Raw genomic sequence first — 18812 nt, 5'->3', positions numbered from 1 at the left:
GTACCATCTTGCCTGCTTCATTTTGTTTTCTCCCTGTACTACACCATAGCATATGTGTGTGTGTGTGTGTATATATATATATATATATATTTATTTATAGTTTTTATTTTTTACTTGGAAATTACTTTGAACACTCAGATTTGAGCTAGAAGAAACCAAGACTCAGTTAGAAACTGATTTGCTCCTTTGATTGATTGATTGATTGATTGATTGATTGTAGCACTAGGATTTATTAAACTGTGTCTTAGTAAAGGTGCTGGGACAGTCTGCCAATTTTTCTTGAGCAATGACACTAGGAAATTGACAGCTAAGGGGATGTTGTACATGAGCTCATCATCTGTCATCTTCACGTGGCCAACAGCCACTGCCAGACATAGCACCTTCTTCATCTGGCATTTGATGGTGTATTTCACTTCATCCACTTTGGCCACCATGTTCTCATTGTAGGTCAGCAAGGAAGGGAACTTGCCAGCCTTATTCAGGCCTGGACCCAGGATTCATGGGATCTGCTTGATCAGAGATTCCGAAGCCAAAAAAGCATCATACTTCTTGGCCAACTTCCTGACTAGTTTTTTATTCTTGTTGAGTTTCTTCAGCACCTCAATGTCCACGTGGGGAATATCCACTGCCTTGGCCTCATCACAGTGCTGCTGGTCCCCCAAAACACACTTGGAGAACTTGGGGCGGGAGATGGACTTAAGCCTGATGGTACCCAAGAAGTGTTTGTCCTTCTGAGGGTCCTAGTTCTTTAGGCTGATCTGTAGCTCCACTGTCTCCAGAAACTTCCAGTGCTTGTGCTGGTTCTTGTGGAGGACCTTCTGCACCGCCTCGTACAGGGTGTCGTGGGAGACTTTGCTGCTCATGGTAGCCAGAAAAAGAGATTTGATTTGCTCCATTAAGACAGACATCTTCTCTAGGGGAGAAACTCTTCCACTCATCTTTGTGGTCCCAATGCCTAGCCAGTAGATAAAGATCTGTCAAATAGATGGATACATCTCCTACAACCCATAGCTTTTAATTCCTAATCAGTCTGTGTTCTTTGCTGTACACATACAGTTCCCCTGTCTTTTTCTACTGCAAAATGGATTTACATAGCAGCCGCCCTAGGTTTCAAATTATGTGTAATAATTTGATATGCATAGTTGTTGGCTATCATAATCCCATCCCCATCTCACAAGAAAGCCAGGCTCACCAACATGTTAGGACAAGGGGACTATCTGGCCAAGAACCAGTGGATATACCAGAATATTCCTAAGTTTAATTTCCACACTCAAAATGGATGGCACTTTGTGCTTTTCAGTATGTTGTTCATGCTTCTTTTGATTAAACTACAGAATCAAGAGATTCTGTTGCATTAGAGACTATATTTCTAATAGTGTTTCTAAGAAAGAGTAGTTCCACCATCAGGAGTGTTTAGGAAATTTGTGAGAGCATTGTTGGTTATCACAGTGATTGAAAGAATGCTACTGGCATTCAGTGAATGGGTAACAGATATGCCAGGCATCCAGCAGTGCACAGGACAATTCCACACAGTAATATTAAAATGGCACACTGTTTCCCTATTGAAAAACCACAACTGAACAGAACTCTTTACATATATACACAACGCATTTTTGCATTGTCTTAATATATAATGAATTTTCCAGGAATGTAACTATTATGGAAATTAGGGAAAATCATATTTAATTCAGTATTTGAAAGAGTGGTTCCCCAGCTTAATAACCATGTCATAGACAGCAGTCCCCCTTGTAGTATTTGAGTCAATATACCTGCATCAATATACCTGCATTTACATACCTGCTTATATAACCGTTGCATTTATGGCATAGGCATACCTCAGAGAGATGGCAGATTTGGTTCCAGACCATTGCAGTAAAGCAAACATCACAATAAAGCAAGTCAAATGAATTTTCTGGTTTCCCAGCGCATGTAAAAGTTATATTTACACCATAGTCTATTAAGTGTGTTATAGCGTTATGTCTAAACAAACAACGTACATACTATAACTTAAAATGCTTTCTTGTTAAAAAATACTAACCTTCATCACAGCTTTCAGTGAGTGGTAATTCTTTTTTTTTTTTTAATTTATTTTTTATTGGTGTTCAATTTACTAACATACAGAATAACCCCCAGTGCCCGTCACCCATTCACTGCCACCCCCCGCCCTCCTCCCCTTCTACCACCCCTAGTTCGTTTCCCAGAGTTAGCAGTCTTTACGTTCTGTCTCCCTTTCTGATATTTCCCACACATTTCTTCTCCCTTCTCTTATATTCCCTTTCACTATTATTTATATTCCCCAAATGAATGAGAACATATAATGTTTGTCCTTCTCCGACTGGCTTACTTCACTCAGCATAATACCCTCCAGTTCCATCCACGTTGAAGCAAATGGTGGGTATTTGTCATTTCTAATAGCTGAGTAATATTCCATTGTATACATAAACCACATCTTCTTTATCCATTCGTCTTTCGTTGGACACTGAGGCTCCTTCCACAGTTTGGCTATCGTGGCCATTGCTGCTATAAACATCGGGGTGCAGGTGTCCCGGCGTTTCATTGCATTTGTATCTTTGGGGTAAGTCCCCAACAGTGCAATTGCTGGGTCGTAGGGCAGGTCTATTTTTAACTGTTTGAGGAACCTCCACACAGTTTTCCAGAGTGGCTGCACCAGTTCACATTCCCACCAACAGTGTAAGAGGGTTCCCTTTTCTCCGCATCCTCTCCAACATTTGTTGTTTCCTGCCTTGTTAATTTTCCCCATTCTCACTGGTGTGAGGTGGGATCTCATTGTGGTTTTGATTTGTATTTCCCTGATGGCAAGTGATGCAGAGCATTTTTTCATGTGCATGTTGGCCATGTCTATGTCTTCCTCTGTGAGATTTATGTTCATGTCTTTTGCCCATTTCATGATTGGATTGTTTGTTTCTTTGGTGTTGAGTTTGATAAGTTCTTTATAGATCTTGGAAACTAGCCCTTTATCTGATATGTCATTTGCAAATATCTTCTCCCATTCTGTAGGTTGTCTTTGAGTTTTGTTGACTGTATCCTTTGCAGTGCAAAAGCTTCTTATCTTGATGAAGTCCCAATAGTTCATTTTTGCTTTTGTTTCTTTTGCCTTCGTGGATGTATCTTGCAAGAAGTTACTGTGGCCGAGTTCAAAAAGGGTGTTGCCTGTGTTCTTCTCTAGGATTTTGATGGAATCTTGTCTCACATTTAGATCTTTCATCCATTTTGAGTTTATCTTTGTGTATGGTGAAAGAGAGTGGTCTAGTTTCATTCTTCTGCATGTGGATGTCCAATTTTCCCAGCACCATTTATTGAAGAGACTGTCTTTCTTCCAATGGATAGTCTTTCCTCCTTTATCGAATATTAGTTGCCCATAAAGTTCAGGGTCCACTTCTGGATTCTCTATTCTGTTCCACTGATCTATGTGTCTGTTTTTGTGCCAGTACCACACTGCCTTGATGACCACAGCTTTGTAGTACAACCTGAAATCTGGCATTGTGATGCCCCCAGATATGGTTTTCTTTTTTAAAATTCCCCTGGCTATTCGGGGTCTTTTCTGATTCCACACAAATCTTAAAATAATTTGTTCTAACTCTCTGAAGAAAGTCCATGGTATTTTGATAGGGATTGCATTAAACGTGTATATTGCCCTGGGTAACATTGACATTTTCACAATATTAATTCTGCCAATCCATGAGCATGGAATATTTTTCCATCTCTTTGTGTCCTCCTCAATTTCTTTCAGAAGTGTTCTATAGTTTTGAGGGTATAGATCCTTTACATCTTTGGTTAGGTTTATTCCTAGGTATCTTATGCTTTTGGGTGCAATTGTAAATGGGATTGACTCCTTAATTTCTTTTTCTTCAGTCTCATTGTTAGTGTATAGAAATGCCACTGACTTCTGGGCATTGATTTTTGTATCCTGCCACGCTACCGAATTGCTGTATGAGTTCTAGCAATCTTGGGGTGGAGACTTTTGGGTTTTCTATGTAGAGTATCATGTCATCGGCGAAGAGGGAGAGTTTGACTTCTTCTTTGCCAATTCGAATGCCTTTAATGTCTTTTTGTTGTCTGATTGCTGAGGCTAGGACTTCCAGTACTATGTTGAACAGCAGTGGTGAGAGTGGACATCCCTGTCTTGTTCCTGATCTTAGCGGAAAGGCTCCCAGTGCTTCCCCATTGAGAATGATATTTGCTGTGGGCTTTTCATAGATGGCTTTTAAGATGTCGAGGAATGTTCCCTCTATCCCTACACTCTGAAGAGTTTTGATCAGGAATGGATGCTGTATTTTGTCAAATGCTTTCTCTGCATCCAATGAGAGGATCATATGGTTCTTGGTTTTTCTCTTGCTGATATGATGAATCACATTGATTGTTTTACGGGTGTTGAACCAGCCTTGTGTCCCAGGGATAAATCCTACTTGGTCATGGTGAATAATTTTTTTAATGTACTGTTGGATCCTATTGGCCAGTATCTTGTTGAGAATTTTTGCATCCATGTTATTCAGGGATATTGGTCTGTAATTCTCCTTTTTGGTGGGGTCTTTGTCTGGTTTTGGAATTAAGGTGATGCTGGCCTCATAGAACGAATTTGGAAGTACTCCATCTCTTTCTATCTTTCCAAACAGCTTTAGGAGAATAGGTATGGTTTCTTCTTTAAACGTTTGATAAAATTCCCCTGGGAAGCCATCTGGCCCTGGACTCTTGTGTCTTGGGAGGTTTTTGATGACTGCTTCAATTTCCTCCCTGGTTATTGGCCTGTTCAGGTTTTCTATTTCTTCCTGTTCCAGTTTTGGTAGTTTGTGGCTTTCCAGGAATGCGTCCATTTCTTCTAGATTGCCTAATTTATTGGCGTATAGCTGTTCATAATATGTTTTTAAAATCGTTTGTATTTCCTTGGTGTTGGTAGTGATCTCTCCTTTCTCATTCGTGATTTTATTAATTTGAGTCTTCTCTCTCTTCTTTTTAATAAGGCTGGCTAATGGTTTATCTATCTTATTAATTCTTTCAAAGAACCAACTCCTGGTTTTGTTGATCTGTTCCACAGTTCTTCTGGTCTCGATTTCGTTGAGTTCTGCTCGAATCTTTATTAACTCCCTTCTTCTCTTGGGTGTAGGATCTATTTGCTGTTTTTTCTCTAGCTCCTTTAGGTGTAAGGTTAGCTTTTGTATTTGAGTTCTTTCTAGTTTTTGAATGGATGCTTGTATTGCGATGTATTTCCCCCTTAGGACTGCTTTTGCTGCATCCCAAAGATTTTGAACGGTTGTATCTTCATTCTCATTAGTTTCCATGAATCTTTTTAATTCTTCCTTAATTTCCTGGTTGACCCTTTTATCTTTTAGCAGGATGGTCCTTAACCTCCACGTGTTTGAGGTCCTTCCAAACTTCTTGTTGTGATTTAGTTCTAATTTCAAGGCACTATGGTCTGAGAATATGCAGGGGACAATCCCAATCTTTTGGTATCGGTTCAGACCCGATTTGTGACCCAATATGTGGTCTATTCTGGAGAAAGTTCCATGTGCGCTTGAGAAGAATGTGTATTCAGTTGAGTTTGGATGTAAAGTTCTGTAGATATCTGTGAAATCCATCTGGTCCAGTGTATCATTTAAAGCTCTCGTTTCTTTGGAGATGTTGTGCTTAGAAGACCTATCGAGTATAGAAAGAGCTAGATTGAAGTCACCAAGTATATGTGTATTATTATCTAAGTATTTCTTCACTTTGGTTAATGATTGATATATTTGGCAGCTCCCACATTCGGGGCATATATATTGAGGATTGTTAAGTCCTCTTGTTGAATAGATCCTTTAAGTATGATATAGTGTCCCTCTTCATCTCTCACTACAGTCTTTGGGGTAAATTTTAGTTTATCTGATATAAGGATGGCTACCCCTGCTTTCTTTTGAGGACCATTCGAATGGTAAATGGTTCTCCAACCTTTTATTTTCAGGCTGTAGGTGTCCTTCTGTCTAAAATGAGTCTCTTGTAGACAGCAAATAGATGGGTCCTGCTTTTTTATCCAGTCTGAAACCCTGCGCCTTTTGATGGGGTCGTTAAGCCCGTTCACATTCAGAGTTACTATTGAGAGATATGAGTTTAGTGTCATCATGATATCTATTCAGTCCTTGTTTTTGTGGACTGTTCCACTGAACTTCTTCTTAAAGGGGAATTTTAAGAGTCCCCCTTAAAATTTCTTGCAGAGCTGGTTTGGAGGTCACATATTCTTTTAGTTGCTGCCTGTCTTGGAAGCTCTTTATCTCTCCTTCCATTTTGAATGAGAGCCTTGCTGGATAAAGTATTCTTGGTTGCATGTTCTTCTCATTTAGGACCCTGAACATATCCTGCCAGCCCTTTCTGGCCTGCCAGGTCTCTGTGGAGAGGTCTGCTGTTACCCTAATACTCCTCCCCATAAAAGTCAGGGATTTCTTGTCTCTTGCTGCTTTAAGGATCTTCTCTTTATCTTTGGAATTTGCAAGCTTCACTATTAAATGTCGAGGTGTTGAACGGTTTTTATTGATTTTAGGGGGGGATCTCTCTATTTCCTGGATCTGAATGCCTGTTTCCCTTCCCAGATTAGGAAAGTTTTCAGCTAGAATTTGTTCAAATACATATTCTGGCCGTCTGTCCCTTTCGGCGCCCTCGGGAACCCCAATTAAACGTAGGTTTTTCTTTCTCAGGCTGTCGTTTATTTCCCTTAATCTATCCTCATCGTCTTTAATTGTTTGTCTCTTTTTTCCTCAGTTTCCCTCTTTGCTATCAACTTGTCTTCTATGTCACTCACTCGTTCTTCCACCTCGTTAACCCTCGTCGTTAGGACTTCTAGTTTGGATTGCATCTCATTCAATTGATTTTTAATTTCCGCCTGATTAGCTCTAAATTCTGCAGTCATGAAGTCTCTTGAGTCCTTTATGCTTTTTTCTAGAGCCACCAGTAGCTGTATAATAGTGCTTCTGAATTGGCTTTCTGACATTGAATTGTAATCCAGATTTTGTAACTCTGTGGGAGAGAGGACTGTTTCTGATTCTTTCTTTTGAGGTGAGGTTTTCCTGCTAGTCATTTTGCTCAGTGCAGAGTGGCCAAAAGCAAGTTGTATTGGGAAAAAGAGAAAAAGAGAGGAGAGAAAGAAGGAAAGAAAAGAGAAAGAGAAAAAAAAGGGAAGAAAAAAAAACGGAAAAAAAGAAAAAGAGAAAGAAAAAGAAAGGAGAAAAAAAAGGGGGGTGGGGGAAGGAAACAAATCAAAAAGCAAAACAAAACAAAACAAAACAAAAGAACCACGGGGGAGTATCTTCTGATTCTGTGTACTTTAAGTCCCTTGGCTTCTCCTGGAAGTTGTCAGTCTAGCTGGTCTTCTGGGGGAGGGGCCTGTTGTGCTGATTTTCAGGTGTTAGCAGTTGGGGGAGCTGCTGTGCCCCTGCCTGGTGCAGGGCTCAGTGGGGGTTGTTTACCCGGTGAGGCCGCAGGAGGAACAGCTCCAGTGGCGGGGCAGCTCTGGAAACCTGGATTCAGCTCCGGCAGGAACTCCGTCTGCAGGGCCTGGAGGCTCCGGGCGGGGCCGCTGATCTGCTCACCTGGGGCAGGAGCGTCCTCGCTGTCCTGGGCCCTCCCGGCCTCTGCCTGTCCCGGGGGAGGCCGGATCCTGGGCTGTGTCCCGGCGCCCTGTGCTCCGGAGCCTGCGCTGGTGGATTCGCGCTCCCGGGCCGCGCAACCCCCTCCGCGTAGCTGCCGCCCGAGCCCCTCCGAGCTGCTCCTGGAACCACGCAGCCCCCTCTCACGGAGCCTCTTCCTCTGTCCAAGCCCCTCCGAGCTGCTCCCGGGGCCGCGCAGCCCCCTCCGCGGAGCCGCCGCCCGAGCCCCTCCAGCTGCTCCGGGTCCCGCCGGGTCCCGCCGTGCGCGCTGCAGCCCTTAGGGAGCTCGGCGCACTCTCCTGGGCGCGCAGTTGCTCTGTTACTGTCTCAGGGAACCCGAGGGCATCCTCGCCCTCCTGGGTCCTGCTCCAACTCCCCGCGAGCCCCTTTCCGCCCGGGAAGGTCGGTGCAGCTCCTGCGTCTCCGGGACGGGGCTCTCCTGTCCTGGGGACACTCGCCCCGGCCTCAGCCCGGCTCCTCGCGGGGCCCCTCCCCCTTGGAGGCCTTTGTTTCTTTACTTCTTTTTCCCCGTCTTCCTACCTTGATAGAAGCGCGAACTCTTCTCACTGTTGCATTCCAGGTGTTCTCTCTTTAATTCTCAGGCCGAATTCATAGATTTTCAGGATGATTGGAAGGTTTTCTAGGTAATTTGGTGGAGACAGGTGATTTGGAGACCCTACTCTTCCGCCATCTTGCTCCTCCCCTCCTCGAGTGGTAATTCTTGATCACAAATCACCATAACAAATACAATAATAATGAAAAAGTTTTAAATGTGAGAATTTCTAAAATATGAGATACAAAATGAGCAAATGAAGTTGAAAAAAATAGTGCGAAAAAATTTATTTGTTGCAGGATTGCCACACACTTTCAATTTGTAAAAAAAAAAAAAGAAGAAGAAGAAGAAGAAATAGAAGAAGAAGAAAGAAACAAACAAAGGACCTGCAAAGTGCAGTAAAGCAAAAGCACAATAAAATGAGGTGTGCCTGGAAAGGCATAAGCATCTAGCTGCTTTAGTCTGTCTTTCATTTACATATAAGTTCTTGTCTCTCTGTTATAAAATATTTTTCTTTTCTTTCTTTCTTCCTTGTTGAGAATAGCCTGTTTGGGGCTAGAGGAAACACAAGGGTAGAAACAGAAAGACTCATTAGAAGGCTCTTGCGGTTATTCAGGTTAGCAATTATGGTAGGGAAGATAGAGATAGAGCTAACAGGATTTTCTGACAGATTAGATATGGGTTATGAGAGAAAAAAGTCAAGGATAACTAGGCATTTGGGCCTGCGCAACTGAAAGGATGCATTCCAGTTGCTTTGAACTGCAATGAAAGAGTATGAGTGCAACAGTTTATGGAGGTAGGAGTTCCTTTTAGACATGTTGAGTCTGAGATATCTACTGGACATAGGAATGGCAATGTTGACTAGGCATATGAATATGAGGCTGAAGTTCAGAGAGGGATCTGAGCTTGAAATACATGGGAATTGTCAAGTATATGGTATTTCAAGAAATGTTCGAGTTGAATGAAATCACCAAGGGAATGAATATAAATAAAAAAAGGGTAAAGGACCTATGATTGAGATTTGGGATTCTCAAAGATTAAAAAAAGCATAGAAAAGAGATTGAGAAAGAATATCAGGGAGGTTGGAGGAAAAGCAAGAGAGAGTGCAGGTGTTCTGGAAGCCAAATGAAGAAATTATATCTGGAGGGGTGAGTGAAAAATTGACTCTTAGATTTAGCAATGAGCTAAACATGATGGATGAGCTTGGTTTGGGTGGAGCAATGGGGGTAAGAGCCTGACAGGAATGAATTCAATAGAGAATGGAAGGTGAGAATATGAAAAGGCAGTTAAGTTATCCTCCCATGGAAGATAGCTGGTAGGGGAAGTAGGATCAAAAGGAAGGTGTTTTTGTTTTAAGATAGGTAATATAGCTACTTATTTATTCTCTGATGCACTATAAAAATCAAAGGAGATAGTGATGATGCTGGAGCTAATATAAGGGGACTGGCATCCTGGTTAGCCATGGTGTACCTATGACTGCACCATTGGTTTTCCAAGCATCTAGTATGCCATAGCTCTGGAATAGCTAATTGATGCATAATACAAATACAAAATAGATTTTGAGGCCCTGGGATCTGAAAGTGTTGTCACTCACCTTTTTTGTTTAGGAAAGTTGATCAGGCACCAGCCAAGGATTTGGGCTTTATTTAGCCAGACGCTAAATTAGAAATTAGTGGGAAATCAGAAGGGAAGGCAGAAGCAATTCATGTTCTGTAGGCAACTGCCTGAGAACAGCTAAAGTTTGTCCTTCTTGTCCACTTGGAACCATCTTAACCATTTTGACTTGTAGGCAGAATGGCACAGGGCCTTTAGAATAAGGAAAGTGAGGTACTTATGAGGGCACAAAATATAAAGAGGCACTGTCTTTAAGAGTCATGCAAATACAATGTCGGCCCTTGAGAATGATGCCTCCTTGCATTTTGTACCCTAGGCACCTTGCTTGCTATACACCCCTTAGTTCCCCCAGTCCTGAGAATGGGCACTGCAGTTTAAGGAACAATAGAGATTATCTTTCCCTAATTACTTCTTCTCATATTACCAGTTGGAGGTTAAGGTTAATGTGCTTTGGTCAGTCTCTTATTCCTCTCCTCCCTACATATCTGGTTCTTCGACAACTAACAAATGAAGAAGACTTGGTAAAGAAGAAAAGAAATGCTTCTGGGCTGCAAAATCCTATTGTTGGTGATGAGACAGAGTGGGGAATGACTGGTTGGAGCCTTTGGCCCAGGAACATGAAATTTTGGATACCTAAGAGACTGGAGAGAGGGAAATGGGGGACATAAGGGAGACTGGTTGGGATCAATTCTATGAAGACTAGAATAGAAACTGTCCCTCTCTAGCTTAGTACATTTGTCATTTTTAAGAGTTTTTAAGTGCCCCGGTACCATTTTATCTTTCTATCTTTGGAACCCAAGGGTGATAAGAGGTTATCACTTATCTTGTTAGTGCTAAGAATTGAGTTTCTGGTTCTGCCCAAGTGCAGATCTGAGAAAGATCTTCCAAGGTCATCTGAGGAATTATCCATCTTCATACCTCAGAAACCAAAGGAGGCCTTACAGCACATCTGCAGAACCCAGAGAATTCTCAAGGCTTTGTGTCCTGGAGAATATTGTCAGTTGGTCTTGTGCTTGTCCCCTCTGAGGGAGCCATAGTGATAAAGGTATAATAATCATGGACCATCTTGATCATTCTATCTGAGTTGATCTGAGTTGACAGATTTTCATATGAAGAACATTTAGGACCAAATAAGTAAAATGGTGCCAATGTGCTTGTATGAAAACTGAGTCAGTTGAAGGAATAGTGGAGAGAAATATACAAAGATGGCTGTGAGGAGCTTCTATCAAGAGGAAAATTCTAGAGAGGCAGGCAGCTGACACATTTTGAAGAGAAAGGATGGAGGTGGTTAGAGATATGGTCCGTGATTTTCTTATAATTGAGACATTGCTGATTATGAGACTGAGGAAAAACCCACTGAACTTACAAGTGAGAAAGTTTTCTTTGTTTTAAAGTGGCTCGTGGTAAAAACTGGAATGGCAAAAGTCCCTGACTAATTATGAATGAAATAAAAGGTAACTGATTAATGATCCTATTTTTTAGTTCTAGAGGTAATTCACTGCAAAAGTTATACCCTTATATGTTTCAGCCACATATGAATGAATCTGAGAGCAGTACTAGGAGACAAAAGAAATTTTTATTTCAGTTTCTTCTGCAATGAAGCCTGATGTTGCTTTAGTTTGTGTTAGTTCCATATCTAAGAGTTGAAAGTCATCTGCCCATGGAAAGCAGTCCTCACTGAAAATAGTAGACATTTGACTTTATTCAGTGTTGCATAGTGAGGAGGTCCTTTGAGAATTTCCCCAGAACTTATTTTCCAAAAAATTAATCAAATACTTCCCAGGAGAGCTTTCTTCTTTTTTTCATAAGCAATGTTATTTTTGTTAGTAATAGTTAACCTTTCTAGGCCCTTGCTTCTTCTCAACCTCTGGTCGCACAAAGGATGTAATTAAGAAATGGAGACTGACCCATGAACTTCATTTTAAATCTAGTGTCTTTAAATCTTTTGTTTTCATATATGTGGCAAATAGTAGACTTTTTTTAAATGCTTTTTTGAAAGCACTAAGTATAATGTATATTCTGCTTAATTATTTCTTTTATTAGATGGTAGAGTTTATTAGTTCATGGTTTGAGCTCTGGTTGTAAACTGCCTGGATTCAGATCCTGGCCTTATTCCTGAGGTATGTGATCTTTGTAACTTCTCTGTGCGTTGGTTTCCTCTTAAATAAAAAGTAGAGATAATAATAGTGCCTACCTTTTAAGATTATTATGAGAACTAAATAAATTGATACACTTAAAGCACTTAGAACAGTTTCTGGCATATGATAGGTACTTAATAAATATTACACGTGACTTTAACAAAAGCTGCCAGGCATTTAATATTTAAAAAGTGAGAAAACCAAATCTCTCCTGCTTCTTCAAATAGCACTGTAACTGGCAATGAATATTTGAGTGTTGGTTGTGTGAATTGTAGATCAGCCTTTTTATAGTGGATGTAAATAGCTTCCTGTGTTTCTGAAGATGGAGGAATAGAAGTCATCTTCCCGTCTGGCCTCATATCAGTATATCACTCTTGACATACTCTTGACACTGTTTATATATTATTTATATTTCTGCTAATCATATAAGTGAGCTGGGTTTTTAAACATTGGTGGGGACTATGAGTATCCAGATTTGTTTTTCTGTGGGTATTCTGTGTCCATGATGTTTCTTTCCTTCCAGGTGAATTTTAGGAGTGTGTGATTTGTTCCATCTTTGTGTCTGTCCCTCTCCCCAAATTTATAGAATCAAAATAAAGGAAAGCGTATCTCCCCCCCAAAAAAATGATGAGATTTCCATATAGGCAGCATCATGTTATTCACAGGGTTCTTTGTTGATATAGGCTCATAGACAGGGAGATGGCTAGTTCTCACTAAAGAGGACAGAATTCTCTTCATGTGGTGTGCCCACAGGACCTCCCTCCCAGTTTCTCTCTCATTGCCAGTAATACAAGTCCATTGTATAAACTCATGGGAAAATGTAGCTTCTCGACTGATAGCCACCTGATGGTATAGCATTTTGGTGTTCATAAAGCACTTTTAAATAAGTGAATTTAGTCTGCTCACAGCAGGCTAATGATAAAATATTTTTTATCAGTATTCTACAGCTGAAAAAAATGAGCCTGCATGAGTTTAAAGGAGTTCAGGGTTATATGGTAAAAATATGCAGTGAACCCACGTCTGCTGACTCCTTAAATCCTGTGTCCTTCCCATTTTATTGCTTTCTCATCAGAATCACTTGGGCTCAATAAAATCATGTAACGGGACCTGAAATAGTATCTGAGGCTGTTCATTAGAAATCATAATCGCAAAATTAGAATTTCAAATACCGTAAGATTTGACACTGAAAAGGTTACTTTTTATAATAAAAGGCCCTACTTTCTTTTTAGATATATTGTTCATTCTTCCTGATTTTATAACATCAACATTTTCTGACAAACTTTAAATTTTTAAAGATTTTTTTTCATTATATGTGTACTTTGTCATTAAAGTAGATTTCACATTGATAGAAATATTTTTTCTTTCAGTGTGGCTAGTGTTGAATAATAGTAGGCCTAGATTAAGACTCTCTGAAATTCTTAGAGTATAATTACTAGTTCTTATCCTGTACTTGGTAGGTAGGTGAGTGGACCCAGGAAGAATAAAATAGGTCTATTTTTGTAACCATTATTTTTCTAAACCTCATTCTGAGTAAGTGGCACATTTCTGTATTGCAGGGACAAATCTCAGACCTGTAGCATTGGTTTGAAGAATATGAGTGTGGACCTTTGTTACTTCATGCAGTTGTGTTCATGTGCCCCTCCTGAGTTGCCAGTGCCACAGATGCAACCACAGCTGGCTGGTGCCATATGTACAGTGACTTACTGAGTGAAAGCTCACTCACTATAGCAGATTTTAACAGGGAACCGCCTATTTCAAGATCACATTCAGTGATCAGTTACTAATGAATTCTGAAAGATGCAAATTCCTGTAGTAATACTAATAGCTATTTTTTAAAAGTAATTACTGCATGCCAGGTTGTATTTAAGTCTTCATGTTCATTTTAATTTAACTCTGACAAATTTTAAGGATGATTATTCCTACTATAGAGCCAAGAAAACTAGTAATTTGTCTAAAGTCATACAGCCAATAAGTGGTAGGGTCAGGATTTGAATTCAGAGCTGCCTGACCACTAAAATGTGTTCTTAACCAGCAACTTCCACATGAAGGATGATGAAATAAGTCATGTGTGTATACCTGTACCCATGACAGACATAATGAATTGCTCATGGTATGTGTTCATGCTCAGCTGATAATCCTTTTTAGCATTACATTCTTGACATTTGTAGTCAAACAGACTTTTAATAGGCAAGGTAAAAGTGTCTTTATTAACTTTCTCTGAAATTTCAGTGGTGTGTTGAAATTGGACCAATTTGCTTTTGAGAAATAATAAATAAGGTAAACTATTGCTTTGTTTTATAGGAAGAACAAAGATGCAATATTTTTCTATGGAAGTCTTCATTGGTGTGAACAGTTGAATTGAATTCAGGATAAATTCCACTTTAGCATAAAAAAGTCCTCTCCGTGTCAGAAAATTTTAAGGCAAGTTGATTTTCCTGATTTATAATATTTATTTGAAAATGTTCTCAAATGGATAAATGAGATAAAAAACCAATTTTGACAGTGCTAATAGAGTTCATTATAATGAAATTAGATTTTTATACAATCAGCAGAAAATGAATTTAAAATCCATTAGATTTTAATCGTAGATCAAAATACTAATCCTTTAACAATTGAATTTAATACTCTGTGTTATGTCTGTAGTTGCAGAAATAAAAAGTTGTTAGGATTACAGCTTTATTTACTTACTTAACTTGCTACTTATTTATTTATTTATTTATTTATTTATGATTCTTTTTCCTTTCAGACCTTACTACTACTTCAACTGATGGTAGTATTTTTTTAAAATATCACGTATGATCAAACAGACCTTCCAGTGTGTTTCTTGACCCTTTGATACAAGGGATTCCCCCTCCTCACTGCAGTATTATTGAAGAGCATCGTAACACAGGTTTCAGGGTCAGCATGTTTAAGCCAGAGGACCAATAATACCCACTATAATAAATTATCATTCCTGTCTGCCACTTAGTGTTCAGATTTCTAGAAAACAGGCTCTTCGTTATTCTCCTCTGAAACCTGACACAAAACTGAAAAATAGAAAATAACTGAATATCAAAATATATTTCCATAGATAGGCTACCTCACCAGTAGAGACTGAGATATAATTTAATCCAAATTAACATGTGAGGCCATGGAAAATTCTTTATCTTCTGTATGTATCTTTAAAGTTAAGTAATATTATACTTTAAGTTACTTATTTCCATTTGTAAAGAAATGAAAATTTTCTTATTTCATAGTGATGTTGTTAGGCGAAGAAAATATATAATAGTGAAAGGCAGACAGTGTATTATTGTAAGAAATGCTGACTTGAATGTGCTTTTTTGAAAAAACAAATGAAATGAAGAGAAATTACTCAGTAGTGTTTCTTTAGTAACTCAACTTTTTCTCAATAACACCATTTCTGGTTTTTCTTTATTGATAAGATCCTAGCTATTCATACTTTAAAAACAGAAGACAGTACTTCTCCATAACACTGTGACCACAGACCCCACTAACTCTGACTAATGGTTATTTTGAAGTGCTGGTGGCCAGTTGAAGTTTATCATTTGTTACCAAATTACTATTATCTTTATTTTCATCCTGTATTTTGCCTGTCAAGTAGTCATATTCTCCAAAATTGGAGAGTCAGAACCTTCAAATAAAGAATTCATTTAACTAGAGGCAAGAAGGGCCTATTTTCCTTTGAAACACTTGGGAAATTCATTCATTTTTGTTTGTTTTAAACTTTAAAATCTGGAAGTTATTTAGGGTTGCCTAAGGGGTTTTTTATTTGTTTGCTTGATTGTTTGGTTGATTGGAGTTTTTGTTTTTGGATTATCTAATGACTCTCCCTGGTTCTAAAGTCTAATTGGTGCCTTTTTGTTACTTCTTTATAGTGTTTCTTTAGATTAAGAATTAGCTTTTCTGTTACGTAAGATTTTAAGATCTCCAAATAATCTTGAACCGTAGCTCACATGGCCTGGATTATTTTTTTAAGATTTTACGTATTTATTTATTCATAAGAGACACAGAGAGAAGGAGAGGCAGAGAGAAAAGGAGGCTCCATGTAGGGAGCGCAATTTGGGACGGATCCCGGGACTCCAGGATCACACCCTGGGCTGAAGACAGGGGCTCAGCTGCTGAGCCACCCAGGCTTCCCATGGCCTGGATTTTTGTTGTAATATTACCTAATGTAATTGCTGTCTGTTCTAGAAAACCACATTTTTCTAATCTGGGAAGAAGAAGGGTTTTTTTACATATATTTTATTGAGGCATAATTGATATATAATATTATTAGTTTCAGGGTACAGCATAATGTTTCTGTATCTGTATGTATTGTGAAAGGATTACCACAGTAAGTTTGGTTAACATCTGTTCCTGTAACATAGTTAAAAAAATTTGTTTTCTTGTGATGAACTTTTAAGATCTACTGCCTTAGCCGCTGTCAAATATGCAATGCAATATTAGTAACTGTCGGCACGATGTTGTACACTACATCCCATAACTTAATTATATTATACCCAGAAGTTTATACCTTTTGACCTCTTTTGCCCATTTCATCCACTCACACCCTACCTCCTACCTCTGGCAGCTACCTGTCTTTTCTGTGTATCTGTGAGCTTGGTTTTTTCCTTGCTGTTGTTTTAAATTCCATATATGAGTGAAATCATACAGTATTTGTCTTTCTCTAATGTATTTCACTTAACATAATGCCCTCAAGGTCCATCCATGTTGCTGCAAATAGCAAGATTTCATTCTTTTTTATGGCTGAACTGTATTCTGTTACACATATGTCACATAGGGGGTGTGTGTGTGTGTGTGTGTCACATTTTCTTTATCCATTCATCCATTGATGGAGAGCAGTTAGGTTGTTTCCATATCTGGCCTATCATAAGTAATAACTGCAGTGACACGTAAGTGCATGTATCTTTTTTAGTTAGTGTTTTTGTTTTCTTTGGATAAATATCCAGAAATGGTATTATTGAATCATACGGTAATTACAATTTTAATTTTTTGAGGAACACTTACACTGTTTCCCGTAGTGGCTGCATGAATTTATATTCCTAGCAGCAGTGCACAGGGGTTCCCTTTTCTCCAGATCCTTGCTAACAATTGTTATTTCTTGTCTTTTTAGCCATTCTAACATGTATGAGGTGATAGATAGCTCATTGATTTGTAATACCCTGATGATTGGTGATACTGAGTGTCTTTTCATGTCGGCTATCTGTATGTCTTCTTTTGGCCATCTGTATGTCTTTGGAAGAAGATCTGTGCTATTGAGTTATGCATTTTTAAATATATTTTAGATATTAACCCCTTAACAGATATACGATTGACAGATATTATCTCATATTCAGTAGGTTGCCTTTTCATTTTGCTGATAGTTTGGTTTGCAGAAACTGTTTAGTTTGAGCTAGTCTACTTGTTTGTTTTTGCTGTTTTTGCCTTTATTTTTAGAGTCAGATCTAAAAAAATCATCTGTAGAACCAATGTCAAGGAGCTAATAGCCTATGTTTTCTTGTAGGAGTTTTATGGTTTTAAGTCTTCCAAACAAGCTCCTAATCTATTTTAAGTTATTTTTTGGTGTATGGTGTAGGATATTCTTTTGCATGTGGCTGTCTAGTTTTCCCAACACCATTTATTGAAGGGACTATCCTTTCTCCATTATACAGTCTTGACTCCTTTGTCATAAAATAATTGATGATATATGCACAGGTTTATTTCTGGGCTTTCCATTCTTTTCCATTAATCATCTGTTTTTATGCCAGTACTATATTGTTCTGATTACTGAAGCTTTGTAATATAGTTTGAAATCAGGGAGCCTAATGTCTCCAGCTTTATTCTTTATCAATATTACTTGGGCTATTTGGGGTCCTTTGTGGTTTCATACTAATTTTTAGGATTGTTCTATTTCTGTAGACAATGCCATTGGTATTTTGCTAGGGATTGCATTGAATCAGTAGATCACTGTGGATGATATGGACATTTTTAACATTTTAACAATATTCTTCCAGTCCATGAACATAGAATATCCATGTATTTATGTCTTTAATTTCTTTCATCAATGTCTTACAGTTTTCAGTATACAAATATTTCACCTCCTTGGTTAAATTTATACCTAAGTATTCTTTTTGACTCAATTGTAAATAAGATTGTTTTCTTAATTTCTCTTATAGTTCATTATAGGAGGATATTTTTATTGTCATTATTATCTCTATATAAGAACTTCTAAAGAGAGCTTTATAACTTTTTAAGTTCTGCACAGTTTTTATATTGAATGAGAAAGTTGTTTTAAGTAGTTATAAAGATTAAAATATAAAAATTAACTTTTTTCATAATTTAAATTGCTTATAAGGTTGTTTGGTGGCAGCTGTCTATGTCAGCCCATTTAAAAGTTGTGAAAATATTTTCTTCCCCTTTTTATTTATGCTTTCTCCTTTGTATTTGTCCTATTACATAAATGTTTGTATTTTTTATTTATATTAAGACAATAGATAATGAAATGTTATCTGAGGTTCATCCATCCATCAGTTGAGATCTTTCCTTTTTTCTTTTCATTTCTAGTGATTTGTAAAATTGACTTGATTGTTTATTTCTCTGCTATGCACAAATCAGACAAGTTTTCTTTTTTCACAAAAGCTTTGGATTCACATTTTTAGTATTTTCAACTGGATTTTTTTTCTCCTGTAGATGAATAATAATAAATGAGGAAACATTCTCACTTATTTTTCTCTGGTTTTTCATATGGGAGTGCAAGTCCCTACAGGATTAGGTAAGCAAAATATTTTTTAGCAGAAAAGCTTTTTTCTGTTTTGTTTTGGGTTTTTTTTTTTTTTTTTTTTGGTCTTTTTATTTTCTATCAGTATTGTTGTTAGTGAGCATATTTATTCTGAAGTATAC

The 18812-nt window shown here is 38.3% G+C and overlaps 1 protein-coding gene and 1 pseudogene across 4 annotated transcripts in view; one reads left to right on the top strand and one right to left on the bottom strand.

The window, feature by feature from the left end:
- RASSF8 (Ras association domain family member 8) overlaps positions 1-18812 on the top strand; it is a 122382-nt gene that overhangs the window by 50864 nt on the left and 52706 nt on the right. For 3 of the 4 annotated variants that reach the window (XM_077870680.1, XM_077870681.1, XM_077870682.1), the window contains one exon: positions 14235-14354. The exons of the other annotated variant lie outside the window; for it this stretch is intronic. The gene's annotated coding sequence lies outside the window, so the exon portion shown is untranslated. The remainder of the gene's footprint in view (positions 1-14234; positions 14355-18812) is intronic. 4 annotated transcript variants of the gene reach the window in all.
- On the bottom strand, positions 135-937 carry LOC144297747 (large ribosomal subunit protein uL1 pseudogene; annotated as a pseudogene).

Source organism: Canis aureus, chromosome 25 (genome assembly GCF_053574225.1).
Source record: "Canis aureus isolate CA01 chromosome 25, VMU_Caureus_v.1.0, whole genome shotgun sequence".
In the NCBI taxonomy this organism is placed as follows: Eukaryota; Metazoa; Chordata; class Mammalia; order Carnivora; family Canidae; genus Canis; species Canis aureus.
This window is presented reverse-complemented; position numbering and strand designations above follow the sequence as displayed.